This window comes from Pleurodeles waltl, chromosome 1_1 (assembly GCF_031143425.1).
Source record: "Pleurodeles waltl isolate 20211129_DDA chromosome 1_1, aPleWal1.hap1.20221129, whole genome shotgun sequence".
In the NCBI taxonomy this organism is placed as follows: domain Eukaryota; kingdom Metazoa; phylum Chordata; class Amphibia; order Caudata; family Salamandridae; genus Pleurodeles; species Pleurodeles waltl.
Window position 1 is genome coordinate 872,633,659 of NC_090436.1, and position 17,611 is coordinate 872,651,269.

Sequence of the window (17,611 nt, forward strand, 5' to 3'; positions counted from 1 at the left end):
GTGGAAGGACATTTGTGGCTCCTCTCAGATTCCAGAACTTTCTGTCACCAAAATGTGAGGAAAATATGTTTTTTTTAGCCAAATTCTGAGGTTTGCAAAGGATTCTGGGTAACAGAACATGGTCAGAGCCCCACAAGTCACCCCATCTTGGATTCCCCTAAGTCTCTAGTTTTCAAAAAATGCACAGGTTTCAAAGGTTTCCCTGGGTGCAGGCTGAGCTAGAGGCCAAAATCTACAGGCGGGCACTTTGCAAAAAACAGTTCTGTTCTCTGTGATGTGTCCACGTTGTGTTTTGGGGCATATCCTGTCGCGGGCGCTAGGCCTACCCACACAAGTGAGGTACCATTTGTATCGTGAGACTTGGGGGAATGCTGGGTGGAAGGAAATTTGTGGCTCCTCTCAGATTCCAGAACTTTCTGTCACCAAAATGTGAGGAAAATATTTTTTTTTAGCCAAATTTTGAGGTTTGCAAAGGATTCTGGGTAACATAACATGGTCAGAGCCCCACAAGTCACCCCATCTTGGATTCCCCTAAGTCTCTAGTTTTCAAAAAATGCACAGGTTTCAAAGGTTTCCCTAGGTGCCGGCTGAGCTAGAGGCCAAAATCTACAGGCGGGCACTTTGCAAAAAACAGCTCTGTTCTCTGTGATGTGTCCACGTTGTGTTTTGGGGCATATCCTGTCGTGGGCGCTAGGCCTACCCACACAAGTGAGGTACCATTTTTATCGGGAGACTTGGGGGAATGCTGGGTGGAAGGAAATTTGTGGCTCCTCTCAGATTCCAGAACTTTCTGTCACCAAAATGTGAGGAAAATATGTTCTTTTAGCCAAATTTTGAGGTTTGCAACGGATTCTGGGTAACATAACCTGGTAAGAGCCCCACAAGTCACCCCATCTTGGATTCCCCTAAGTCTCTAGTTTTCAAAAAATGCACAGGTTTCAAAGGTTTCCCTAGGTGCCGGCTGAGCTAGAGGCCAAAATCTACAGGCAGGCACTTTGCAAAAAACAGCTCTGTTCTCTGTGATGTGTCCACGTTGTGTTTTGGGGCATATCCTGTCGCGGGCGATAGGCCTACCCACACAAGTGAGGTACCATTTTTATCGGGAGACTTGGGGGAATGCTGGGTGGAAGGAAATTTGTGGCTCCTCTCAGATTCCAGAACTTTCTGTCACCAAAATATGAGGAAAATATGTTTTTTTAGCCACATTTTGAGGTTTGCAAAGGATTCTGGGTAACATAACCTGGTCAGAGCCCCACAAGTCACCCCATCCTGGATTCCCCTAGGTCTCTAGTTTTACAAAAATGCACAGGTTTGGTAGGTTTCCCTAGGTGCCGGCTGAGCTAGAGGCCAAAATCTACAGGTAGGCCCTTTGCAAAAAACAGCTCTGTTTTCTGTCAAAAAATGGGATGTTCCCACTTTGTGTTTTGGGACATTTCCTGTCTAGGGCGCTAGGACTACCCACACAAGTGAGGTATCATTCTTATCGGGAAACTTGGGGGAATGCTGGGTGGAAGGAAATTTGTGGCTCCTCTCAGATTCCAGAACTTTCTGTCACCAAAATGTGAGGAAAATATGTTTTTTTAGCCAAATTTTGAGGTTTGCAAAGGATTCTGGGTAACAGAACCTGGTCAGAGCCCCACAAGTCACCCCATCTTGGATTCCCCTAGGTCTCTAGTTTTCAAAAATGCACAGGTTTGGTAGGTTTCCCTAGGTGCCGGCTGAGCTAGAGGCCAAAATCTACAGGTAGGCACTTTGCAAAAAAACAGCTCTGTTTTCTGTCAAAAAATGGGATGTGCCCACTTTGTGTTTTGGGACATTTCCTGTCACGGGCGCTAGGACTACCCACACAAGTGAGGTATAATTTTTATCGGGAGACTTGGGGGAATGCTGGGTGGAAAGAAATTTGTGGCTCCTCTCAGATTCCAGAACTTTCTGTCACCGAAATGTGAGGAAAATGTGATTTTTTAGCCAAATTATGAGGTTTGCAAAGAATTCTGGGTAACAGAATCTGGTCAGAGTCCCACAAGTCACCCCCATCCTGGATTCCCCTAGGTCTCTAGTTTTCAAAAATACACAGGTTTGGTAGGTTTCCCTAGGTGCCGGCTGAGCTAGAGGCCAAAATCTACAGGTAGGCACTTTGCAAATAACAGCTCTGTTTTCTGTGATGTGTCCACGTTGTGTTTTGGGGCATATCCTGTTGCGGGCGCTAGGCCTACCCACACAAGTGAGGTATCATTTTTATCTGGAGACTTGGGGGAACGCTGGGAGGAAAGAAATATCTGGCTCCTCTCAGATTCCAGAACTTTCTGTCACCAAAATGTGAGGAAAATATTTTTTTTTAGCCAAATTTTGAGGTTTGCAAAGGATTCTGGGTAACATAACCTGGTCAGAGCCCCACAAGTCACCCCATCTTGGATTCCCCTAGATCTCTAGTTTTCAAAAATGCACAGGTTTGGTAGGTTTCCCTAGGTGCCTGCTGAGCTAGAGGCCAAAATCTACAGGTAGGCACTTTGCAAAAAAACAGCTCTGTTTTCTGTCAAAAAATAGGATGTGCCCACTTTGTGTTTTGGGACATTTCCTGTCACGGCCGTTAGGACTACCCACACAAGTGAGGTATCATTTGTATCGGGAGACTTGGGGGAACGCTGGGTGGAAGGAAATTTGTGGCTCCTCTCAGATTCCGGAACTTTCTGTCACCGAAATGTGATGACAATATGATTTTTTAGCCAAATTTTGAAGTTTGCAAAGGATTCTGGGTAACAGAACCTGGTCAGAGCCCCACAAGTCACCCCATCTTCGATTCCCCTGGGTCTCTAGTTTTCAAAAATGCACAGGTTTGGTAGGTTTCTCTAGGTGCCGACTGAGATAGAGGCCAAAATCTACAGGTAGGCACTGTGCAAAAAACAGCTCTGTTTTCTGTCAAAAAATGGGATGTGCCCACTTTGTGTTTTGGGACATTTCCTGTCGCGGGCGCTAGGACTACCCACACAAGTGAGGCATAATTTTTATCGGGAGACTTGGGGGAACGCTGGGTGGAAGGAAATTTGTGGCTCCTCTCAGATTCCAGGACTTTCTGTCACCAAAATGTGAGGAAAATATGTTTTTTTAGCCAAATTTTGAGGTTTGCAAAGGATTCTGGGTAACATAACCTGGTCAGAGCCCCACAAGTCACCCCATCTTGGATTCCCCTAAGTCTCTAGTTTTCAAAAAATGCACAGGTTTCAAAGGTTTCCCTAGGTGCCAGCTGAGCTAGAGGCCAAAATCTAGAGGCAGGCACTTTGCAAAATACAGCTCTGTTCTCTGTGATGTGTCCACGTTGTGTTTTGGGGCATATCCTGTAGCGGGCGCTAGGCCTACCCACACAAGTGAGGTACCATTTTTATCGGGAGACTTGGGGGAATGCTGGGTGGAAGGAAATTTGTGGCTCCTCTCAGATTCCAGAACTTTCTGTCACCAAAATGTGAGGAAAATATGTTCTTTTAGCCAAATTTTGAGGTTTGCAACGGATTCTGGGTAACATAACCTGGTCAGAGCCCCACAAGTCACCCCATCTTGGATTCCCCTAAGTCTCTAGTTTTCAAAAAATGCACAGGTTTCAAAGGTTTCCCTAGGTGCCGGCTGAGCTAGAGGCCAAAATCTACAGACAGGCACTTTGCAAAAAACAGCTCTGTTCTCTGTGATGTGTCCACGTTGTGTTTTGGGGCATATCCTGTCGCGGGCGATAGGCCTACCCACACAAGTGAGGTACCATTTTTATCGGGAGACTTGGGGGAATGCTGGGTGGAAGGAAATTTGTGGCTCCTCTCAGATTCTAGAACTTTCTGTCACCAAAATATGAGGAAAATATGTTTTTTTAGCCACATTTTGAGGTTTGCAAAGGATTCTGGGTAACATAACCTGGTCAGAGCCCCACAAGTCACCCCATCCTGGATTCCCCTAGGTCTCTAGTTTTAAAAAATGCACAGGTTTGGTAGGTTTCCCTAGGTGCCGGCTGAGCTAGAGGCCAAAATCTACAGGTAGGCCCTTTGCAAAAAACAGCTCTGTTTTCTGTCAAAAAATGGGATGTTCCGACTTTGTGTTTTGGGACATTTCCTGTCGAGGGCGCTAGGACTACCCACACAAGTGAGGTATCTTTCTTATCGGGAAACTTGGGGGAACGCTGGGTGGAAGGAAATTTGTGGCTCCTCTCAGATTCCAGAACTTTCTGTCACCAAAATGTGAGGAAAATATGTTTTTTTAGCCAAATTTTGAGGTTTGCAAAGGATTCTGGGTAACAGAACCTGGTCAGAGCCCCACAAGTCACCCCATCTTGGATTCCCCTAGGTCTCTAGTTTTCAAAAATGCACAGGTTTGGTAGGTTTCCCTAGGTGCCTGCTGAGCTAGAGGCCAAAATCTACAGGGAGGCACTTTGCAAAAAAACAGCTCTGTTTTCTGTCAAAAAATAGGATGTGCCCACTTTGTGTTTTGGGACATTTCCTGTCACGGGCGCTAGGACTACCCACACAAGTGAGGTATAATTTGTATCGGTAGACTTGGGGGAACGCTGGGTGGAAGGAAATTTGTGGCTCCTCTCAGATTCCAGAACTTTCTGTCACCGAAATGTGAGGACAATATGATTTTTTAGCCAAATTTTGAGGTTTGCAAAGGATTCTGGGTAACATAACATGGTCAGAGCCCCACAAGTCACCCCATCTTGGATTCCCCTAAGTCTCTAGTTTTCAAAAAATGCACAGGTTTCAAAGGTTTCCCTAGGTGCCGGCTGAGCTAGAGGCCAAAATCTACAGGCAGGCACTTTGCAAAAAACAGCTCTGTTCTCTGTGATGTGTCCACGTTGTGTTTTGGGGCATATCCTGTCGTGGGCGCTAGGCCTACCCACACAAGTGAGGTACCATTTTTATCGTGAGACTTGGGGGAATGCTGGGTGGATGGAAATTTGTGGCTCCTCTCAGATTCCAGAACTTTCTGTCACCAAAATGTGAGGAAAATATGTTTTTTTAGCCAAATTTTGAGGTTTGCAAAGGATTCTGGGTAACATAACCTGGTCAGAGCCCCACAAGTCACCCCATCTTGGATTCCCCTAGGTCTCTAGTTTTCAAAAAGGCACAGGTTTGGTTGGTTTCTCTAGGTGCCGGCTGAGATAGAGGCCAAAATCTACAGGTAGGCACTGTGCAAAAAACAGCTCTGTTTTCTGTCAAAAAATGGGATGTGCCCACTTTGTGTTTTGGGACATTTCCTGTTGCGGGCGCTAGGACTACCCACACAAGTGAGGTATAATTTTTATCGGGAGACTTGGGGGAACGCTGGGTGGAAGGAAATATGTGGCTCCTCTCAGATTCCAGAACTTTCTGTCACCGAAATGTGAGGAAAATGTGATTTTTTAGCCAAATTTTGTGGTTTGCAAAGCATTCTGGGTAACAGAACCTGATCAGAGCCCCACAAGTCACCCCATCTTGGATTCCCCTAAGTCTCTAGTTTTCAAAAAATGCACAGGTTTCAAAGGTTTCCCTAGGTGCAGGCTGAGCTAGAGGCCAAAATCTACAGGCGGGCACTTTGCAAAAAACAGTTCTGTTCTCTGTGATGTGTCCACGTTGTGTTTTGGGGCATATCCTGTCGCGGGCGCTAGGCCTACCCACACAAGTGAGGTACCATTTTTATCGTGAGACTTGGGGGAATGCTGGGTGGAAGGAAATTTGTGGCTCCTCTCAGATTCCAGAACTTTCTGTCACCAAAATGTGAGGAAAATATTTTTTTTTAGCCAAATTTTGAGGTTTGCAAAGGATTCTGGGTAACATAACATGGTCAGAGCCCCACAAGTCACCCCATCTTGGATTCCCCTAAGTCTCTAGTTTTCAAAAAATGCACAGGTTTCAAAGGTTTCCCTAGGTGCCGGCTGAGCTAGAGGCCAAAATCTACAGGCAGGCACTTTGCAAAAAACAGCTCTGTTCTCTGTGATGTGTCCACGTTGTGTTTTGGGGCATATCCTGTCGTGGGCGCTAGGCCTACCCACACAAGTGAGGTACCATTTTTATCGGGAGACTTGGGGGAATGCTGGGTGGATGGAAATTTGTGGCTCCTCTCAGATTCCAGAACTTTCTGTCACCAAAATGTGAGGAAAATATGTTTTTTTAGCCAAATTTTGAGGTTTGCAAAGGATTCTGGGTAACATAACCTGGTCAGAGCCCCACAAGTCACCCCATCTTGGATTCCCCTAGGTCTCTAGTTTTCAAAAATGCACAGGTTTGGTAGGTTTCCCTAGGTGCCGGCTGAGCTAGAGGCCAAAATCTACAGGTAGGCCCTTTGCAAAAAACAGCTCTGTTTTCTGTCGAAAAATGGGATGTGCCCACTTTGTGTTTTGGGACATTTCCTGTCGCGGGCGCTAGGACTACCCACACAAGTGAGGTATCATTTTTATCGGGAGACTTGGGGGAACGCTGGGTGGAAGGACATTTGTGGCTCCTCTCAGATTCCAGAACTTTCTGTCACCAAAATGTGAGGAAAATATTTTTTTTTAGCCAAATTTTGAGGTTTGCAAAGGATTCTGAGTAACATAACCTGGTCAGAGCCCCACAAGTCACCCCATCTTGGATTCCCCTAAGTCTCTAGTTTTCAAAAAATGCACAGGTTTCAAAGGTTTCCGTAGGTGCCGGCTGAGCTAGAGGCCAAAATCTACAGGCGGGCACTTTGCAAAAAACAGCTCTGTTCTCTGTGATGTGTCCACGTTGTGTTTTGGGGCATATCCTGTCGTGGGCGCTAGGCTTACCCACGCAAGTGAGGTACCATTTTTATCGGGAGACTTGGGGGAATGCTGGGTGGAAGGAAATTTGTGGCTCCTCTCAGATTCCAGAACTTTCTGTCACCAAAATGTGAGGAAAATATGTTCTTTTAGCCAAATTTTGAGGTTTGCAACGGATTCTGGGTAACATAACCTGGTAAGAGCCCCACAAGTCACCCCATCTTGGATTCCCCTAAGTCTCTAGTTTTCAAAAAATGCACAGGTTTCAAAGGTTTCCCTAGGTGCCGGCTGAGCTAGAGGCCAAAATCTACAGGCAGGCACTTTGCAAAAAACAGCTCTGTTCTCTGTGATGTGTCCACGTTGTGTTTTGGGGCATATCCTGTCGCGGGCGATAGGCCTACCCACACAAGTGAGGTACCATTTTTATCGGGAGACTTGGGGGAATGCTGGGTGGAAGGAAATTTGTGGCTCCTCTCAGATTCCAGAACTTTCTGTCACCAAAATATGAGGAAAATATGTTTTTTTAGCCACATTTTGAGGTTTGCAAAGGATTCTGGGTAACATAACCTGGTCAGAGCCCCACAAGTCACCCCATCCTGGATTCCCCTAGGTCTCTAGTTTTACAAAAATGCACAGGTTTGGTAGGTTTCCCTAGGTGCCGGCTGAGCTAGAGGCCAAAATCTACAGGTAGGCCCTTTGCAAAAAACAGCTCTGTTTTCTGTCAAAAAATGGGATGTTCCCACTTTGTGTTTTGGGACATTTCCTGTCTAGGGCGCTAGGACTACCCACACAAGTGAGGTATCATTCTTATCGGGAAACTTGGGGGAATGCTGGGTGGAAGGAAATTTGTGGCTCCTCTCAGATTCCAGAACTTTCTGTCACCAAAATGTGAGGAAAATATGTTTTTTTGCCAAATTTTGAGGTTTGCAAAGGATTCTGGGTAACAGAACCTGGTCAGAGCCCCACAAGTCACCCCATCTTGGATTCCCCTAGGTCTCTAGTTTTCAAAAATGCACAGGTTTGGTAGGTTTCCCTAGGTGCCTGCTGAGCTAGAGGCCAAAATCTACAGGGAGGCACTTTGCAAAAAAACAGCTCTGTTTTCTGTCAAAAAATAGGATGTGCCCACTTTGTGTTTTGGGACATTTCCTGTCACGGGCGCTAGGACTACCCACACAAGTGAGGTATAATTTGTATCGGTAGACTTGGGGGAACGCTGGGTGGAAGGAAATTTGTGGCTCCTCTCAGATTCCAGAACTTTCTGTCACCGAAATGTGAGGACAATATGATTTTTTAGCCAAATTTTGAAGTTTGCAAAGGATTCTGGGTAACAGAACCTGGTCAGAGCCCCACAAGTCACCCCATCTTCGATTCCCCTGGGTCTCTAGTTTTCAAAAAGGCACAGGTTTGGTTGGTTTCTCTAGGTGCCGGCTGAGATAGAGGCCAAAATCTACAGGTAGGCACTGTGCAAAAAACAGCTCTGTTTTCTGTCAAAAAATGGGATGTGCCCACTTTGTGTTTTGGGACATTTCCTGTTGCGGGCGCTAGGACTACCCACACAAGTGAGGTATAATTTTTATCGGGAGACTTGGGGGAACGCTGGGTGGAAGGAAATATGTGGCTCCTCTCAGATTCCAGAACTTTCTGTCACCGAAATGTGAGGAAAATGTGATTTTTTAGCCAAATTTTGTGGTTTGCAAAGCATTCTGGGTAACAGAACCTGATCAGAGCCCCACAAGTCACCCCATCTTGGATTCCCCTAAGTCTCTAGTTTTCAAAAAATGCACAGGTTTCAAAGGTTTCCCGAGGTGCAGGCTGAGCTAGAGGCCAAATCTACAGGCGGGCATTTTGCAAAAAACAGTTCTGTTCTCTGTGATGTGTCCACGTTGTGTTTTGGGGCATATCCTGTCGCGGGCGCTAGGCCTACCCACACAAGTGAGGTACCATTTTTATCGTGAGACTTGGGGGAATGCTGGGTGGAAGGAAATTTGTGGCTCCTCTCAGATTCCAGAACTTTCTGTCACCAAAATGTGAGGAAAATATTTTTTTTTAGCCAAATTTTGAGGTTTGCAAAGGATTCTGGGTAACATAACATGGTCAGAGCCTCACAAGTCACCCCATCTTGGATTCCCCTAAGTCTCTAGTTTTCAAAAAATGCAAAGGTTTCAAAGGTTTCCCTAGGTGCCGGCTGAGCTAGAGGCCAAAATCTACAGGCAGGCACTTTGCAAAAAACAGCTCTGTTCTCTGTGATGTGTCCACGTTGTGTTTTGGGGCATATCCTGTCGTGGGCGCTAGGCCTACCCACACAAGTGAGGTACCATTTTTATCGGGAGACTTGGGGGAATGCTGGGTGGATGGAAATTTGTGGCTCCTCTCAGATTCCAGAACTTTCTGTCACCAAAATGTGAGGAAAATATGTTTTTTTAGCCAAATTTTGAGGTTTGCAAAGGATTCTGGGTAACATAACCTGGTCAGAGCCCCACAAGTCACCCCATCTTGGATTCCCCTAGGTCTCTAGTTTTAAAAAATGCACAGGTTTGGTAGGTTTCCCTAGGTGCCGGCTGAGCTAGAGGCCAAAATCTACAGGTAGGCCCTTTGCAAAAAACAGCTCTGTTTTCTGTCAAAAAATGGGATGTGCCCACTTTGTGTTTTGGGACATTTCCTGTCGCGGGCGCTAGGACTACCCACACAAGTGAGGTATCATTTTTATCGGGAGACTTGGGGGAACGCTGGGTGGAAGGAAATTTGTGGCTCCTCTCAGATTCCAGAACTTTCTGTCACCAAAATGTGAGGAAAGTATGTTTTTTTAGCCAAATTCTGAGGTTTGCAAAGGATTCTGGGTAACAGAACCTGGTCAGAGCCCCACAAGTCACCCCATCTTGGATTCCCCTAGGTCTCTAGTTTTCAAAAATGCACAGGTTTGGTAGGTTTCCCTAGGTGCCTGCTGAGCTAGAGGCCAAAATCTACAGGTAGGCACTTTGCAAAAAAACAGCTCTGTTTTCTGTCAAAAAATAGGATGTGCCCACTTTGTGTTTTGGGACATTTCCTGTCACGGGCGCTAGGACTACCCACACAAGTGATGTATAATTTGTATCGGGAGACTTGGGGGAACGCTGGGTGGAAGGAAATTTGTGGCTCCTCTCAGATTCCAGAACTTTCTGTCACCGAAATGTGAGGACAATATGATTTTTTAGCCAAATTTTGAAGTTTGCAAAGGATTCTGGGTAACAGAACCTGGTCAGAGCCCCACAAGTCACCCCATCTTCGATTCCCCTGTGTCTCTAGTTTTCAAAAATGCACAGGTTTGGTAGGTTTCTCTAGGTGCCGGCTGAGATAGAGGCCAAAATCTACAGGTAGGCACTGTGCAAAAAACAGCTCTGTTTTCTGTCAAAAAATGGGATGTGCCCACTTTGTGTTTTGGGACATTTACTGTTGCGGGCGCTAGGACTACCCACACAAGTGAGGTATAATTTTTATCGGGAGACTTGGGGGAACGCTGGGTGGAAGGAAATATGTCGCTCCTCTCAGATTCCAGAACTTTCTGTCACCGAAATGTGAGGAAAATGTGATTTTTTAGCCAAATTTTGTGGTTTGCAAAGCATTCTGGGTAACAGAACCTGATCAGAGCCCCACAAGTCACCCCATCTTGGATTCCCCTAAGTCTCTAGTTTTCAAAAAATGCACAGGTTTCAAAGGTTTCCCTAGGTGCAGGCTGAGCTAGAGGCCAAAATCTACAGACGGGCACTTTGCAAAAAACAGCTCTGTTCTCTGTGATGTGTCCACGTTGTGTTTTGGGGCATATCCTGTCGCGGGCGCTAGGCCTACCCACACAAGTGAGGTACCATTTTTATCGTGAGACTTGGGGGAATGCTGGGTGGAAGGAAATTTGTGGCTCCTCTCAGATTCCAGAACTTTCTGTCACCAAAATGTGAGGAAAATATGTTTTTTTAGCCAAATTTTGAGGTTTGCAAAGGATTCTGGGTAACATAACATGGTCAGAGCCCCACAAGTCACCCCATCTTGGATTCCCCTAAGTCTCTAGTTTTCAAAAAATGCACAGGTTTCAAAGGTTTCCCTAGGTGCCGGCTGAGCTAGAGGCCAAAATCTACAGGCAGGCACTTTGCAAAAAACAGCTCTGTTCTCTGTGATGTGTCCACGTTGTGTTTTGGGGCATATACTGTCGCGGGCGCTAGGCCTACCCACACAAGTGAGGTACCATTTTTATCGGGAGACTTAGGGGAATGCTGGGTGGGTGGAAATTTGTGGCTCCTCTCAGATTCCAGAACTTTCTGTCACCAAAATGTGAGGAAAATATGTTTTTTTAGCCAAATTTTGAGGTTTGCAAAGGATTCTGGGTAACATAACCTGGTCAGAGCCCCACAAGTCACCCCATCTTGGATTCCCCTAGGTCTCTAGTTTTCAAAAATGCACAGGTTTGGTAGGTTTCCTTAGGTGCCGGCTGAGCTAGAGGCCAAAATCTACAGGTAGGCCCTTTGCAAAAAAACAGCTCTGTTTTCTGTCAAAAAATGGGATGTGCCCACTTTGTGTTTTGGGTCATTTCCTGTTGCAGGCGCTAGGACTACCCACACAAGTGAGGTATCATTTTTATCGGGAGACTTGGGGGAACGCTGGGTGGAAGGAAATTTGTGGCTCCTCTCAGATTCCAGAACTTTCTGTCACTAAAATGTGAGGAAAATATTTTTTTTAGCCAAATATTGAGGTTTGCAAAGGATTCTGGGTAACAGAACCTTGTCAGAGCCCCACAAGTCACCCCATCTTAGATTCCCCTAGGTCTCTAGTTTTAAAAAATGCACAGGTTTGGTAGGTTTCCCTAGGTGCCAGCTGAGCTAGAGGCCAAAATCTACAGGTAGGCACTTTGCAAAAAAACAGCTCTGTTTTCTGTCAAAAAATGGGATGTGCCCACTTTGTGTTTTGGGACATTTCCTGTCGCGGGCGCTAGGACTACCCACACAAGTGAGGTATCATTTTTATCGGGAGACTTGGGGGAACGCTGGGTGGAAGGAAATTTGTGGCTCCTCTCAGATTCCAGAACTTTCTGTCACCAAAATGTGAGGAAAATATGTTTTTTTAGGCCAATTTTGAGGTTTGCAAAGGATTCTGGGTAACAGAACCTGGTCAGAGCAACACAAGTCACCCCATCTTGGATTCCCCTAGGTCTCTAGCTTTAAAAAATGCACAGGTTTGGTAGGTTTCCCTAGGTGCCGGCTGAGCTAGAGGCCAAAATCTACAGGTAGGCACTTTGCAAAAAAACAGCTCTGTTTTCTGTCAAAAAATGGGATGTGCCCACTTTGTGTTTTGGGACATTTCCTGTCACGGGCGCTAGGACTACCCACACAAGTGAGGTATAATTTTTATCGGGAGACTTGGGGGAACGCTGGGTGGAAAGAAATTTGTGGCTCCTCTCAGATTCCAGAACTTTCTGTCACCGAAATGTGAGGAAAATGTGATTTTTTAGCCAAATTTTGAGGTTTGCAAAGAATTCTGGGTAACAGAATCTGGTCAGAGTCCCACAAGTCACCCCATCCTGGATTCCCCTAGGTCTCTAGTTTTCAAAAATGCACAGGTTTGGTAGGTTTCCCTAGGTGCCGGCTGAGCTAGAGGCCAAAACCTACAGGTAGGCACTTTGCAAATAACAGCTCTGTTTTCTGTGATGTGTCCACGTTGTGTTTTGGGGCATATCCTGTTGCGGGCGCTAGGCCTACCCACACAAGTGAGGTATCATTTTTATCTGGAGACTTGCGGGAACGCTGGGAGGAAGGAAATATCTGGCTCCTCTCAGATTCCAGAACTTTCTGTCACCAAAATGTGAGGAAAATATGTTTTTTTAGCCAAATTTTGAGGTTTGCAAAGGATTCTGGGTAACATAACCTGGTCAGAGCCCCACAAGTCACCCCATCTTGGATTCCCCTAGATCTCTAGTTTTCAAAAATGCACAGGTTTGGTAGGTTTCCCTAGGTGCCTGCTGAGCTAGAGGCCAAAATCTACAGGTAGGCACTTTGCAAAAAAACAGCTATGTTTTCTGTCAAAAAATAGGATGTGCCCACTTTGTGTTTTGGGACATTTCCTGTCACGGCCGTTAGGACTACCCACACAAGTGAGGTAGAATTTGTATTGGGAGACTTGGGGGAACGCTGGGTGGAAGGAAATTTGTGGCTCCTCTCAGATTCCGGAACTTTCTGTCACCGAAATGTGAGGACAATATGATTTTTTAGCCAAATTTTGAAGTTTGCAAAGGATTCTGGGTAACAGAACCTGGTCAGAGCCCCACAAGTCACCCCATCTTCGATTCCCCTGGGTCTCTAGTTTTCAAAAATGCACAGGTTTGGTAGGTTTCTCTAGGTGCCGACTGAGATAGAGGCCAAAATCTACAGGTAGGCACTGTGCAAAAAACAGCTCTGTTTTCTGTCAAAAAATGGGATGTGCCCACTTTGTGTTTTGGGACATTTCCTGTCGCGGGCGCTAGGACTACCCACACAAGTGAGGCATAATTTTTATCGGGAGACTTGGGGGAACGCTGGGTGGAAGGAAATATGTGGCTCCTCTCAGATTCCAGAACTTTCTGTCACCGAAATGTGAGGAAAATGTGTTTTTTTAGCCAAATTTTGAGGTTTGCAAAGCATTCTGGGTAACAGAACCTGATCAGAGCCCCACAAGTCACCCCATCTTGGATTCCCCTAGGTCTCTAGTTTTCAAAAATGCACAGGTTTGGTAGGTTTCCCTAGGTGCCTGCTGAGCTAGAGGCCAAAATTTACAGGTAGGCACTTTGCAAAAAAACAGCTCTGTTTTCTGTCAAAAAATGGGATGTGCCCACTTTGTGTTTTGGGACATTTCCTGTCATGGGCGCTAGGACTACCCACACAAGTGAGGTATCATTTTTATCGGGAGACTTGGGGGAACGCTTGGTGGAAGGAAATTTGTGGCTCCTCTCAGATTCCAGAACTTTCTGTCACCGAAATGTGAGGACAATATGATTTTTTAGCCAAATTTTGAAGTTTGCAAACGTTTCTGGGTAACAGAACCTGGTCAGAGCCCCACAAGTCACCCCATCTTGGATTCCCCTAGGTCTCTAGTTTTAAAAAATGCACAGGTTTGGAAGGTTTCCCTAGGTGCCAGCTGAGCTAGAGGCCAAAATCTACAGGTAGGCACTTTGCAAAAAAACAGCTCTGTTTTCTGTCAAAAAATGGGATGTGCCCACTTTGTGTTTTGGGACATTTCCTGTCACAGGCGCTAGGACTACACACACAAGTGAGGTATAATTTTTATCGGGAGACTTGGGGGAACGCTGGGTGGAAGGAAATTTGTGGCTCCTCTCAGATTCCAGAACTTTCTGTCACCAAAATGTGAGGAAAATATGTTTTTTTAGCCGAATTTTGAGGTTTGCCAAGGATTCTGGGTAAAATAACCTGGTCAGAGCCCCACAAGTCACCCCGTCTTGGATTCCCCTAAGTCTCTAGTTTTCAAAAAATGCACAGGTTTCAAAGGTTTCCCTAGGTGCCGGCTGAGCTAGAGGCCAAAATCTACAGGCAGGCACTTTGCAAAAAACAGCTCTGTTCTCTGTGATGTGTCCACGTTGTGTTTTGGGGCATATCCTGTCGCGGGCGCTAGGCCTACCCACACAAGTGAGTTACCATTTTTAATGGGAGACTTGGTGGAATGCTGTGTGGAAGGACATTTGTGGCTCCTCTCAGATTCCAGAACTTTCTCTCACCAAAATGTGAGGAAAATATGTTTTTTTAGCCAAATTTTGAGCTTTGCAAAGGATTCTGAGTAACATAACCTGGTCAGAGCCCCACAAGTCACCCCATCTTGGATTCCCCTAGGTCTCTAGTTTTCAAAAATGCACAGGTTTGGTAGGTTTCCCTAGATGCCGGCAAAGCTAGAGGCCAAAATCTACAGGTAGACCCTTTGCAAAAAATAGTTCTGTTCTCTGTCAAAAAATGGGATGTGCCCGCTTTGTGTTTTGGGACATTTCCTTTCGCGGGCGCTAGGACTACCCACACAAGTGAGGCATAATTTTTATCGGGAGACTTGGGGGAACGCTGGGTGGAAGGAAATATGTGGCTTCTCCCAGATTCCAGAACTTTCTGTCACCGAAATGTGAGGAAAATCTGTTTTTTTAGCCAAATTTTGAGGTTTGCAAAGCATTCTGGGTAACAGAACCTGATCAGAGCCCCACAAGTCACCCCATCTTGGATTCCCCTAGGTCTCTAGTTTTAAAAAATGCACAGGTTTGGAAGGTTTCCCTAGGTGCCAGCTGAGCTAGAGGCCAAAATCTACAGGTAGACACTTTGCAAAAAAACAGCTCTGTTTTCTATCAAAAAATGGGATGTGCCCACTTTGTGTTTCGGGACATTTCCTGTTGCGGGCGCTAGGACTACCCACACAAGTGAGGTATCATTTTTATTGGGAGACTTGGGGGAACGCTGGGTGGAAGGAAATTTGTGGCTCCTCTCAGATTCCAGAACTTTCTGTCACCAAAATGTGAGGAAAATATGTTTTTTTAGCCAAATTTTGAGGTTTGCCAAGGATTCTGGGTAAAATAACCTGGTCAGAGCCCCACAAGTCACCCCATCTTGGATTCCCCTAAGTCTCTAGTTTTCAAAAAATGCACAGGTTTCAAAGGTTTCCCTAGGTGCCGGCAGAGCTAGAGGCCAAAATCTACAGGCAGGCCCTTTGCAAAAACAGCTTTGTTCTCTGTGATGTGTCCACGTTGTCTTTTGGGCCATATCCTGTCGCGGGCGCTAGGCCTACCCACACAAGTGAGTTACCATTTTTAACGGGAGACTTGGTGGAATGCTGGGTGGAAGGACATTTGTGGCTCCTCTCAGATTCCAGAACTTTCTCTCACCAAAATGTGAGGAAAATATGTTTTTTTAGCCAAATTTTGAGGTTTGCAAAGGATTCTGAGTAACATAACCTGGTCAGAGCCCCACAAGTCACCCCATCTTGGATTCCCCTAGGTCTCTAGTTTTAAAAAATGCACAGGTTTGGTAGGTTTCCCTAGGTGCCGGCTGAGCTAGAGGCCAAAATCTACAGGTAGACCCTTTGCAAAAAACAGTTCTGTTCTCTGTCAAAAAATGGGATGTGCCCGCTTTGTGTTTTGGGACATTTCCTTTCGCGGGCGCTAGGACTACCCACAAAAGTGAGGTATAATTTTTATCGGGAGACTTGGGGGAACGCTGGGTGGAAGGAAATTTGTGGCTCCTCTCAGATTCCAGAACTTTCTGTCACCAAAATGTGAGGAAAATATGTTTTTTTAGCCAAATTTTGAGGTTTGCAAAGGATTCTGGGTAACAGAACCTGGTCAGAGCCCCACAAGTCACCCAATCTTGGATTTCCCTAGGTCTCTAGTTTTAAAAAATGCACAGGTTTGGTAGGTTTCACTAGGTGCTGGCTGAGCTGGAGGCCAAAATCTACAGGTAGGCACTTTGCAAAAAAACAGCTCTGTTTTCTGTCAAAAAATGGGATGTGCCCACTTTGTGTTTTGGGACATTTCCTGTCACGGGCGCTAGGACTACCCACACAAGTGAGGTATAATTTTTATCAGGAGACTTGGGGGAACGCTGGGTGGAAGGAAATTTGTGGCTCCTCTCAGATTCCAGAACTTTCTGTCACCGAAATGTGAGGAAAATGTGTTTTTTTAGCCAAATTTTGAGGTTTGCAAAGCATTCTGGGTAACAGAACCTGATCAGAGCCCCACAAGTCACCCCATCTTGGATTCCCCTAGGTCTCTAGTTTTAAAAAATGCACAGGTTTGGAAGGTTTCCCTAGGTGCCAGCTGAGCTAGAGGCCAAAATCTACAGGTAGGCACTTTGCAAAAAAACAGCTCTGTTTTCTGTCAAAAAATGGGATGTGCCCACTTTGTGTTATGGGACATTTCCTGTCACAGGCGCTAGGACTACACACACAAGTGAGGTATAATTTTTATCGGGAGACTTGGGGGAACGCTGGGTGGAAGGAAATTTGTGGCTCCTCTCAGATTCCAGAACTTTCTGTCACCAAAATGTGAGGAAAATATGTTTTTTTAGCCAAATTTTGAGGTTTGCCAAGGATTCTGGGTAAAATAACCTGGTCAGAGCCCCACAAGTCACCCCATCTTGGATTCCCCTAAGTCTCTAGTTTTCAAAAAATGCACAGGTTTCAAAGGTTTCCCTAGGTGCCGGCTGAGCTAGAGGCCAAAATCTACAGGCAGGCACTTTGCAAAAAACAGCTTTGTTCTCTGTGATGTGTCCACGTTGTCTTTTGGGCCATATCCTGTCGCGGGCGCTAGGCCTACCCACACAAGTGAGTTACCATTTTTAACGGGAGACTTGGTGGAATGCTGGGTGGAAGGAAATTTGTGGCTCCTCTCAGATTCCAGAACTTTCTCTCACCAAAATGTGAGGAAAATATGTTTTTTTAGCCAAATTTTGAGGTTTGCAAAGGATTCTGAGTAACATAACCTGGTCAGAGCCCCACAAGTCACCCCATCTTGGATTCCCCTAGGTCTCTAGTTTTAAAAAATGCACAGGTTTGGTAGGTTTCCCTAGGTGCCGGCTGAGCTAGAGGCCAAAATCTACAGGTAGACCCTTTGCAAAAAACAGTTCTGTTCTCTGTCAAAAAATGGGATGTGCCCGCTTTGTGTTTTGGGACATTTCCTTTCGCGGGCGCTAGGACTACCCACAAAAGTGAGGTATAATTTTTATCGGGAGACTTGGGGGAACGCTGGGTGGAAGGAAATTTGTGGCTCCTCTCAGATTCCAGAACTTTCTGTCACCAAAATGTGAGGAAAATATGTTTTTTTAGCCAAATTTTGAGGTTTGCCAAGGATTCTGGGTAAAATAACCTGGTCAGAGCCCCACAAGTCACCCCATCTTGGAT